This window comes from Leopardus geoffroyi, chromosome A2, assembly GCF_018350155.1.
Source record: "Leopardus geoffroyi isolate Oge1 chromosome A2, O.geoffroyi_Oge1_pat1.0, whole genome shotgun sequence".
NCBI classification, from domain to species: domain Eukaryota; kingdom Metazoa; phylum Chordata; class Mammalia; order Carnivora; family Felidae; genus Leopardus; species Leopardus geoffroyi.
The window spans coordinates 145,819,968-145,832,417 of record NC_059331.1 but is presented as its reverse complement, the minus strand read 5'-3'; positions in this window follow the sequence as shown (position 1 = coordinate 145,832,417).

Here is a 12,450-nt window from a genome sequence, read left to right as displayed (position 1 = left end):
ATTTGTAGGCAAGCCCCAGAGACAGAGATACTGAAAGAGGATTTAATTCAATTTAGCAAATCTTTCTGAAATCCTAGATGTACATAGATATAAGCATGGTATCCTTGCAGAACTTGAGAACTTGCATTTCACTGTGGAGAGAGTCTTGCCCTCAGGAGATAGTAATATATCATGATAAAGTAGCAAAGCCTTCTCCACCAGGGCAGGGACCTTATTCTATTTTCTGTAGTCACAAGGCATCCAGACAGGCATATTAATCACTTAACAAGTAAACTGCCAAAGTGCGGTGTACAATGAGCGTGCAATAGGAATTTATAGCAGGGAGAGGTTGGTGTGGGTAGAAGTGGTGGGATTTGAAGCCAGCCCTGAAGCATGAAAAGGAGGAGTTCGGAAAGTAGAGAGGAGCAGAGCTGGCGTTACGCATGGAGGAAACTGTAACTATACCCCAGAGCACGACTGGCCTGGCAATCAGGACGTAGTAGAGGATAAGGAGGGGAAATGATTGGTAAGAAGACTCAAATGCCACATGGAGGCATTAAGGTTTAATTCTATTGGCAACAAGGAAACGGTGCAGATTTTTGATCGGAGGAGTGATATGCTTAAGAACATTAATCGGGCAATGTGAGGATGGTATGAAGGGCAAGATGCTGGAGGCAAGCGACCACGCTAAGGGAAGTCGCTAGTGATTTATGGAAGAAGTGGGAATAGACTGTGTCATTAGAGCATAAGATTCCCGCTGGAAAATCACTTAAACATTGTTACCTCCTTGATTAATTCTTCTGTGATATAAATGAAATGCTGCTATAACCTGTCCAAAGTCTGAGCCACAGAGAAATTCACATGATACCATGTTGACATTTTGCTTTGTGAACTTTCTCCACTTATTTTTTAACTGGCTGTTACTGCGGCCGTTTTGAAGCTCTGTGCGATATTCCACGTATCAGAAGGAGCCTATGGACATGCTCAGGCAACTCCTTACCTCTCTATCTAAAAATGTTAGTAATTCATTAAGTGCGAAGACGCTACCATTCCTCGTCTGGTGTTTCTTGGCAGGTGTGAGGAAGAATACATCACTGCAATATAGTTACTTTTACACTGGAGATAGAAGAAGGTAAATGGAGAAGATCCTAAGGTGTTCTCTTCTGGCCAGAATGTTCTTCCCTTCGGGAGGAGAGAGAAGATATTCTAATTCCTCAACTCTGTGTGTGTGTGTGTGTGTGTGTGTGTGCACATGTGTGTATGTATGCATAACAGAAGTACACATAGAAGTATACTTCTGTTTACCAGGCTTCCGCGTTCCTTTCTGGATATCTTGCTGGCCTAGGCAAAGGGCAGCAGGAAAGCAGACTGAGACAATTCTCACAGCACTGCGCACAGCTACTGGGCCAGGTTCCCATCAGTGGCAGCTGCAACAATAGTCACGGCTCCACATTTAAAGTGCCGGTGCTGTCGTGCAGAAACAGCAGAAAGTGGAGTCAGACAGCGGGTTTGGGAGAGGAAGACAAGTGCTCAGTGGGGACTGGGGAAGAGACCCTAGTGGTTCCTGAGTGGCATCCAGGGTCTTGGACAAACTCATCCATCCCCTCTTGTAGGCATACCAAGACCTGCCATCTCCGTTAGAGGCTCTTCAGGGTTACTTGACACACTTCTGGTCTCCAACCTGGTGGCAGGGTTGCAGAGTGTTTCTCTCCTGAGCCTGAGTCTCCCCCACCCTCAGTTCCTCAAGAGTAGGAACCCCATCTACATGCCGTGACACAGTCCTTCTGTCAGGGCCATGAGAAACCGCCCTGTGTTGAAAATGCATTACGGTATTTGATTTGCTACAGGTAGCTTCTTGATTTCTGAGTTATGCTCACCAAATATTTTGGCATTTTAAAGTTACATGTTCAACGTTGACTCTTTGTCATTTGCCTCTGTGCCCTCCACTACAAAGAATGAGCCTGAAGGTGTCTATGGAATATCGATGGTATCTTTGAGAACTTGGTTGCCTTCTTATGGTTCAATTGTCACACCGGCCAGAATTTAGGGCCTAATTTTGCAGCGCTCCATTTTCTTCTCCTTCTAGTGTTTCTTATTTTGTAACTAGGGGTCAAGTCAGAGAGAAAGGACAATCTGGGAAAGGGGCTAGGTGAGCTACCTCCTCAGAGAGGCAGCACAACAGATACGGAGTAAGAGACCTGAGTTGGACCTTACTAGCCAAGGACGTTTGAACAACTTATTCTAAGCCCCTATTTCCTCCTTCACAAAAAATGATATATTATCAATTGTGTTTCTATACATAAGCAGTAAACAGCCTGAAAAGGAAGTTAAGATGGCAATTCCATTTATAGAGCAGCTAAAAGAATTGAATACATAGGAATAAATCTAACCAAGGAGGTAAGAGACTTGTACACTGAAAACGACACAACATTGCTTGAAGAAATTAAAGACCTAGATAAGTGGAAAGACATTCAGTGTTCATGGATAGGAAGACTTAATGTTAAGATGCCAATAGTACCCAAAGCAACCTACAGATTCAATGCAATCCCTATCAAAATTCTAACAGTCTTTTTCACAGAAATAGAAAAGCCAATCTTCAAACACATACAAGATTTCAAGGGCCTCTGAATAGGCCCTTCAAACACATACAGGATTTCAAGGGCCTCAAAACAATCTTGAAAAGGATTAATGAAATTGGAAGACTTACACTTCCCAACTTTGAAACTTACTACAAAGCTGCAGTAATTAAAACAGTATGGTACTGGCATAAAGACAGCCAATAGAATAGAATAGAGAGCCTAAAAACAAACCCTCACATATATGACCAATTGATTTTCTACAAGGATGCCAAAACTATTCGAAGGGGAAAGGACAGTTTTATCGATAAACAGTAATGAGAAAACTGGATATTTATATGCAAAAAAAATGAAGTTGTATACTTAGCATACACAATGTATAAAAATGAACTCAAAATAGATCAAAGCCTAAATTTAAGAGCCAAAACTATTAAATTCTCAGGAAAAACGTATTGGAGAAAATCTGCATGACATTGGATTTGGTGCCAGTTTCATGGGTATGACCAACAGCACAGCCAATAAAAGAAAACATAGATAAATTGGACTTCATCAAAATGAAGAACTTTTGTGCATTAAGGGATACTATCAGGAAAGCAAAATCCAACCCATAGGATGGGAGAAAATATTTGCAAATAATGTATCTAATAAGGAATTAATATCCAGGATATATAAAGCACTCCTAAATCTCAACAACAACAACAAAGCAACCCAAGTTTAAAAGGGCAAAGACGCCTGGGTGGCTCAGTCGGTTAAGCGTCCGACTTCAGCTCAGGTCACGATCTCGTGGTCTGCGAGTTCGAGCCCCGCGTCAGGCTCTGGGCTGATGGCTCAGAGCCTGGAGCCTGCTTCCGATTCTGTGTCTCCCTCTCTCTCTGCCCCTCCCCCATTCATGCTGTGTCTCTCTCTGTCTCAAAAATAATAAATAAACGTTAAAAAAAATTAAAAAAAAAATAAAAGGGCAAAGACTTGAATAGACATTTCTCCAAAGAAGATCTATAGATGGCCAAAAAGCACATGGAAAGATGCTCAACATCATGAGTAATTAGAGAACTGCAAAACCACAATGAGATATTACCTAACAGCTACTATACTAGGATGGCTATTAGAACACACATACACACATAGAAGATAACAAGTGTTGGCAAGAACAGGGAGAAATGGGAACCCTTGTGCGTTGTTGGTGGGAACAGAAAATGGTTTGGCTGCTGTGGAAAAGTTTCATGGTTTCTCAAAGGCTAAACATAGAATTGCCACATGACCCAGCAATTCCACTTCTAGGTATATGTCCAAAAGAACCGACAGCAGAAGGCAGACAGATACTTGTACACGAATATTCACAGCAGCACTATTCACAACAGCCAAAAGGTGGAAACAACCCAAGTGTCCGGTAACAGATGAATGGATAAACAAAATGTGGTATATACGCACAACGGAATATTATTCTGCTATAAAAATGAATAAAATTTTGAGATGTGGTATAACATGGATGAAACTTGAAAACATTATGCTGCGTGAAATAAGCCAGACACAAAAGGACAAAGAGTGAATAACTCCGCTTATATGAACCACCCCCCACCAACCCCCGGCCAGAATAGGCAAATTCATAGAGACAGAGAATAGAATATGGTTCACTAGGGACTGGAGAGGCAGGAAAGGGAAGTTATTGTTTAATGGGTACAGAATTTTTGTTGGGGCTGATGCAAAAGTTTAGGATGTAGGTAGTGGTGATGGTAACACAACATTGTAAATATATTTAATGCCACCGAAAATGAAAACTATATGTCCTTATTTTAGAGCAATTAAAAAAAGGAAAAGAAGGGCGGCTGGGTGGTTCAGTCGGTTGGGCCTCCGACTCTTGATTTCAGCTCAGGTCATGATCCCAGGGTCATGGGATTGAGCCCCGGGTTGAGGCCATGTCCAGCATGGAGCCTGCTTGGGATTCTCTCTCTCCTTCTCCCTCTGCCCCTCTCCCCCACTCGTGCTCTCTCTCTCTAAAAGAAAAAAAGAAAAAAAACAAAGAAAGGAAAAAGAAAAGAGGAAAAAAGCATATTACTACTTAGCTATAAAGGAATTAATAAGGATTAATATCAAGTAACATGGCAAATCTTGGTCTTTACATGCTTAATAGCTATTGGTTTCATTTCCCTTCTTTCATTGCCAACATCCTTCCTATGGGGCCTTGTCAGAAGTTTCTAAAAGTCCAACTAGTAGCCAACATTGCAAAACTGTGGCTGGTTTGGGACTCTATACTGTGATATCAGGTTTTAGGTCTCTTCTGGAAAATGGTAGTTTTTGTTTTTATGCTAAAGAACAAAGTTTTCCTCTTCTCAGTACATGGTACCACCATTTGCCCAGCTGCACTGGCCAAGAGCTTGAGAGTCATTCTCAAGTCTTTCTCTGACATCTCACCCCAGTCCTCTCAGCTACACCTTAAAAATATGTCTAGACTCCAGCTATTCCTCATCACCTCCACAGCTGCCAACCTGGCCTGAGCTATCAGCCAATGTCACCTGGGCCACTCCAAGAGCTTCCTAATACAACTTCCTGCTTCCCCTTACCTTCCTACATCCTATTTTCCAGTCAAGTGCCAGGACTGTCCTTTCAAAATATAAATCAGGCCGTATCATCTCTGTGCTCAAAACTCTCTGATGGCGTCTCACCACATTTAGAGTAAAATTCCACAGTCTCATCATGACTACACCAAGGTCCTGTCGACATCGTGACAACCTGGATCTCATTTGCTGCTACTCTCTTTCTAGCTCACCCCATCTCAAACACACACCAAGCAAACACCTGCCTCAGGATCTTTGCACTCATGCTCACTCCATGTTCCTGCTTCACTCAGGTCTCTCTTCAAATATTCCCCTGAAGAAGGCATTCTTATAAGTTGCTCCAAAGAAAATAAAAGACTTAAGTATAAATCTAACAAAAGTAGGTACATGATCTGTATGTATGATGAAAACTATAAAATGCTGATGAAAGAAATAAAAGCCTAAATTCTTGGAGAGACACATGTTTTAGGGATGGGAAGTTTCAACGTAGTTAAGATGTCAATTTCCCCTACACTGTTGCCCTAAACCTCTAGGTTTAACATACGTAAAAAGAATTTTTTTAATGTTTATTTTTGAGAGAGAGAGAGAGAGAGAGAGAGAGAGAGAACACAAGTCGGGGAGGGGCAGAGAGAGAGGGAGACACAGAATCTGAAGCAGGCTCCAGGCTCTGAGCTGTTAGCACAGAACCTGACATGGGGCTCGAAGAACCATGAGATCATAACCTGAGCCGAAATCGGATGCTCAACTGACTGAGTCACCCAGGCGTCCCTAGGTTTAACATAATTTTAATCAAAATCTCAGTGAGTTTCTGTATTAGACATAGACAAACTTATTCTAAAATTTATGTGGAAAGTGAAAGACTCTAGATTAGCCAAAATAATTTTTGGAAAACAAAGAATGAAGTGGGAGAAATCATTTCTTGATGGTTTACTCTAGGACTACAGTAATCACAACAGGTGATATTGGTGGAAAGATAGACACATACACCAATGGAACAGACAGAGATCTCAGAAACAAGCCTACAAATATGCTCAATTAATTTTTGTTAAAGTAGCAAAGAAATTCAATGGAGGATTTTCAATAAATGGTACCCAAGCAATTAGACCTCCATAAGAAAGAATATGAAAGTCAATGTACACTTCACACCTTATACAAAAATTAATTCAAAAGGAGTCACTGACTAAAATATAAGCATAAAACTATAAAACTTCTAGGAAATAACATAGAAGCACATTTTCAGGACACATGACTGGGTAGAGTTCTTAGACTTAACACCAAAAGAATGACCAATAACTAATAAGAGAAGAGATTAATTAAGTTGGACCTCGTCAGAATTTAAAACTTTGTGCTGCAGAAGACACTGTTAAGAAAATGAAAAGACAAATTACGGACCAGGAGAAAATAACTGCAAATCACATATCTGACAAAGGTCTAATGTCTAGAATATATCTTAAAAAATTATCCATACTCAGCATTAAAAAACCAAACAATCCATTTAGAAAATGGGCAAGACGTGCACAGTCACTTCACCCAAGAGAATATAATGGTGGCAAATAAGTACATGAAAAGATACTCAACATCATTAGTCACTAGAGAAATGCAAATTAAGTCACAATGAGTGATCACAACATACTTATCAAAATGGCTAAAATGAAAAACAGTGATTAGCACCAAATGTTGGCAAGGCTGTGCAGAAACTGGATCACTCATGCATTGCAGGGGAACGTAAAACGATACAGCTTCCGCCAGTTTCTGGAAAGACCATACATACACTTACCATACAATGGCACCATACACTACTAGGCATTTAGCCGAGAGAAACAAAGACTTATTTTCACACAGAAACTTGTACACAAATGTTCATAGCAGTTTTATTTGTAATAGCCCCAAACTGGAAACTAACCAAACATCTTTTAATGGGTGAATGGTTAAACAAACGGTGGTACATCCATACCGTGGAACACTACTCAGCAATGAAAAGGAAAGAACTATTGATACAGGTCACTCGGATGTATCTCAAGGGAGTTATACCGGGTGAAGAAAAAAAAAAAACAATTTCAAAAGGATACCTAGTGCATGATTCCATTTATGTAGCATTCATGAAATAACATAATTATAGAGATGGAGACCAGATTAGTGGTTGCGAGGGGTGAGTGATGGTGGGGAGGGATCAGTGTGGCTACAGAGAGGTAACACTGATATGTCTTGTGATGATGGCACAATTATTTCTTTGTAATAGTTTTATTGAGCATAATACATACATGTAGGTCAGTACCTTGATCGTAGTGATGATGACACAAGACTACACATATGTTAAAATTACCTAGAATTATGCACACATACTCAAATAAGCACATGTATAACAGGTGAAATCTGAATAAGCTCTATGGATTGCACTAATGTCACTTTCTTGGTTTTGATACTAGACTAATATTGCAGAAAATGGTAACATTGGGGGAGATTAGGGAAAAGCACATGAGACTTCTCTGTACCTTTCTTTGCAACCTCCTGTGGTTCTCTAATTATTTCAAAATAAAATGTACTTTTTCAATTTAAGGCATTTTAAAACTGCCTCACCCAAAAGAGCACTCTTCTGTCCCTCTCTACCCTTATGTCCTGTTTTATATTTCTTCACAGCCTATATCTCTTCCCGGCATTATAGTATATGTAAGATATAAGATAGAACATTTTGTATAAATCTCCTTCAGTAGAATTAGGAAGGCAGGACCTTGTGTTCTCCACTGTAACTCTGTCCTAGAATGGTACTTGGCACATTTGTCTTTGTTGACTGCGCGAATTTACCTGCCTTCCTGTAGATGTACATTTCATTTATTGTGTCTATAAATAAATTGGCCTTTACAGCCTCCTGCCAGAATCACCTTTATCAAGGTATCCACCCCAAACTCTCTGTTCAGAGAAATTTCAATTTCCTTTTTTTTAAGCAATAATATTTTAATACATGCAATTCTCTAATGGGGAATAAGCAATTTGACTCCACTCTGTTTATTCCTCCCTGGCTCCAATCAGGCCTTTTGGGAATATGTCCTCCTTTAGTGTGTTTCCGGGATAGTTAAACCTTCAGCTATGAGAAGGCAGCTAAATAAAGGTCCTTGAATCTGACAGAGTTGACCCCATGTTCCTTAAAAAGCGCTTTAGGAGGGCAAAGCTTCAGAATGAGTTGTTCAAATAAAATGAAAATTTTTTACAAGAGAAAGAAACAGTACAAAGAAAGTCCATTAAACTCTCAGCCTTCTATCTTTTTTTTTTTTTTTTTTTTAAGGTTTATTTATTTGGAGAGAGAGAGGGAGCCCATGTGCAGGGGGAAGGGGCAGAGAGAGAGGAGAGAGAATCCCAAGCAGGCTCCCCACTGATTGTGAGTGCAGAGCCTGACCCCACAAATCTTGAGATCATGACCTGAGCTGAAACCAAGAGCGGGACGCTCAACCCACCGAACAACCTAAGTGCCAGTTAGCCGGCTATCTTATTACAAATGGTCACGATACCTTTTGGTATGCATCTGTGGGAGGCAAAATAATGGGACCTAAAAATGTTAACACTCTAATCCCTAAACCTATGAATATGACGCCTCGCCTGGCAAAAGGGACTTTGCAGATGGATGTGATTAAGGTTAAGGACTTTGAAGTGGGGAGATTAGCTTGAGTTATGCAGGTGGGTCCAATCCAATCACTTGAGTCCTTAAAAGGAAGAAAACTTTTCCAACTGTAGAGAACCAGAGAAATAGTGTTGCTGACTTTAAAGGTGGAAGAAGGGGCTTCAAGAAGCTGGAAAAGTCAAGGAAAGAGATTCTCCCCTGGAACCTCCAGAAAGGAATGCAGTCCTGCCAACACTTTGATGTTGGCCCAGTGAGACCCATGTATGTCAGATTTCTGATTTACAGAGCTGGATGATAATAAGTCTGTGTTGTTTTACGCACTAAGATTGTGGTACATTGTTCTAGCAGCAAGGAAAACTAATAGGGTATCTTCATCTGATTATAGCTTTTCTATTAGCTTTGCTTGTAAGCAACCGAAACCAAGTTGAGCTTCCTTAGGGTGAACCAACCAGGCTTCTTGGAAGCCTACAGTGTCTCAGGGAACCCAAAATAGGACAGCCGCGGAGCTGCAGAAAGGTTGTAGGATCATAGTGAAAGAGGCCACCAGGAGCATCCTTCCTCTGCCCCTTTTTTCTCTGCTTCCCCACTCCCCATCTGTTTCATTCTGCTCTTTCTGTAAATACTTTCTCTGCTACTTAGTCCATAAAGTATAAGAAGCCTGAGCCTCAGTTTCCCTTTGCTTCTCTTTCTGCACCAGACCAGTCAGCCCAGGCTGAGACTAGAATCTCATTCTCAGTTTTGAAGGGAAGGAACTCTGACACAGTTTGGGCTAGGTGCCTGTTATTGGATGAATACGGTTTCTCATTGCTCCTCTCTAAATGTATATATATTGAACCCCAACCCTCTCAGTACCTCAGAATGTGACTTTATTTGGGAATAAGGTCATTGCAGATGTAATTAGTTAAGATGAGGTCATACTGGAATAGGATGGGCCCTTATTCCAATATGATTGGTGTCTTTATAGGAGGGAATTGGGACACAGACAGATTGCCACGTGAAGAGAGAAGAGGTCGCAGTTAAACTGCCGTAAACCAAGGAATGCCAACTAAGGGTAAGGCTCTGGAGGCTTAACCAGAAGCTGGAAGAGTCAAGAAAGGATCCTCCCCTAGAGGCACCAGGAGCATGGCCCTACCGACACCTTGATTTTGAACTTCTGGCCTCCAGAACTGTGAGACGATAAGTATCTGTAGTTTTAAGCCACCCAGTTTGTGGTACTTTGTTACAGTAGGCCTAGGAAGATAGTACAGTGCCCAAGACTGATCCAGTTAGCTCCATCTAGGAGACCATGTCTTACAGTACAAATATGGCTCCTTAAGACTCACCCCGAGGGGTTCCTGGGTGGCTCTGTCGGGTAAATGTCAGACTTTGGCTCAGGTCATGATCTCGCAGTTGGTGGGTTCAAGCCCCACGTCAGGCTCTGTGTTCAGGGTCTGGAGCCTGCTTCAGATTCTGTATGTCTCTCTCTCTCTGCCCCTCACCTGCTTGCGCTGTCTCTCAAAATAAATAAATGTTTAAAAAAAAAAAAGATTCACCCCTATGGCTTGAGGGGTAGGGGGTAGGGAGCCTGTTTCCAAAGAAGGAAGAATTATCGTGAGTTGGGCAGGTACACTGAAAAGCTGTCCACTATAGATCCCTACAGCTAGGATCAATATGATATTCCAATTTTAATTTTTTTGTTTTTCTTGAAAATAATTATTTTACCCCCTAGAATGCAATCCAGTGTATATGACAGGTGAATCTCAGTTGCTTCTTATACTGTAATCCATTTGTCCTAACATTATTAGTGATTACCCCTTCCTTTCATCACTGTGTTTATTAGTCAGTGAGTACTGATGGTTGAAAATGTTTCTGGAGTCTATGCTATTGCATTCACCTGATTGATTTACTAAATTCCTGGCATGGTAGTGAGAAGACTCTAGAGGCTAACTTCCAATCTAAATTCTAGAGCATCGCTATTCCTCACTTTATTCCCTCCTCTAAGTATTTTATCCACGGCAATCTGGAATATCTAATTACTCTTATATTTTGTGGGGAGAGGGTGCAGTTTACAAAATGTTCCTGACCTCTTTAGAGTAATGGCCCAGGGGAACTCTTCTGGTAGAAGAAGCTTTCTGTGTCCCCTTTTTGAAACTGGTCCCTGACCCTATTAACATATCTGTTCTTTAGGATGGGGGCATGTCAGAAAATAGCATATTAAAGGACCTCCATATTAAACTGTGTCATAAATATGTGTCTGTCATACCGTAAGCACTCAATAAGTGTTAGGTAATTTCTTGAATGAAGGCCAGACAACACCCACCTCAAGCTTTTGCCAGTAACTAACAATAGCTCATTCCTACCTTTCCCCCACCTTAAATCATACATGAGAGTGGGAAGAGGGTATAGTAGGCTGAATAATGGTCACCCCAAAATATCCATGTCTTAATTCCTGGAACCTGTGTGTTTATTATCTTACAGGGTAAAGGGGACCTTCCAGATGTGGTTAAATTAAGACTCTGGGTGGGCTCAATATAATCACAAGAGTCTTATACGAGGGACACAGGAGAGTCAGAGAAAAAGAAGATGTGACCACAGAAGTAGAGATTGATGTATTCTGAAGATGGAAACAGGGGCCAAGCAAACAAGTAGTCTCTAGAAGTTGGAAAATGGATCCTCTAGAGCCCTCAGATGGAACTCAGCTCTGATCACACCTTGATTTTAGCCCGGTGAGACCCATTTCAGAGTTCTGACTTCCAGAACTATAAGATAACAAATTTGTGTTGTTTTAAATTTAAGCAATTTGTTACAGCAGCAATAGGAAACAAATTCAGAGGGAATCAGAATTTCATTGAACATTCTGCAAAATTTGCACTCTCGGACTCAAGTCCTTGCTTAAAATTTCAGGGTTTGAGGCCCATAAAACCTAGCAGTACCTTTCTTGCCAGGTCGACCCCAGCCAGATTTTCACCATCCTTCAGGCGGTTCCCTCCACATCTGCCCGTCTGGCCTGAATTTTGCTGCCGTAAAAATTTTCTTCCATTCACCCACCTTTGAGGCCTAGATTTGATAGCTATTCTAAGATACTGGTGTTAACCCCACCGCTTGTTTGAGACTAAAGTTATTAGAAACAGAAATTCAGGGAGCAAATTAAATTAAAACATGAACTAACAATGAGAACACTTTTTAAAAACTGGGGCATTTTCTCTCCCAGCATCGGGCCAAAGAGAAAGAAAGCTAGAGGAGAGACTGGGAACCAGAGACACTGAGAAATGAATCTAGCTAAGAACACTGAGCTGCCCTATAAGCTTCTAAACTTTTGCTAACGGCCCTTTAAGACCTAGGACTTGGGGGCACCTGGATGGCTCAGTCCGTTAAGCATCAGACTTCCGTTCAGGTCATGATCTGGCAGTCCGTGAGTTTCATCTTTGGGCTCTGTGCTGACAGCTCAGAGTCTAGAGCTTGCTTCAGATTCTGTCTCCATCTCTCTCTGCCCCTCCCTCCCTCCTACTCCGTCTCTCCTCTCTCTCAAAAATAAATAAACATAAAAAAAAAAAAAAAAAAAAAAGACCTGGGACTTGGGCTTTAGAAAGCAGAGACCTAAGTAAAAGTGTAGCTTGTAGTTTTAGAAGTCTGGGTTGGAATCCTGGGTCTGCGGACCACCGTTCTGTTCTCTTATTCCAAGAGTTCCCCAAACAAGCCCCTTGCCAGGTGAGTTCCTCAAAGCCAGTGAACCAGGAAAGTGCGTCACCCC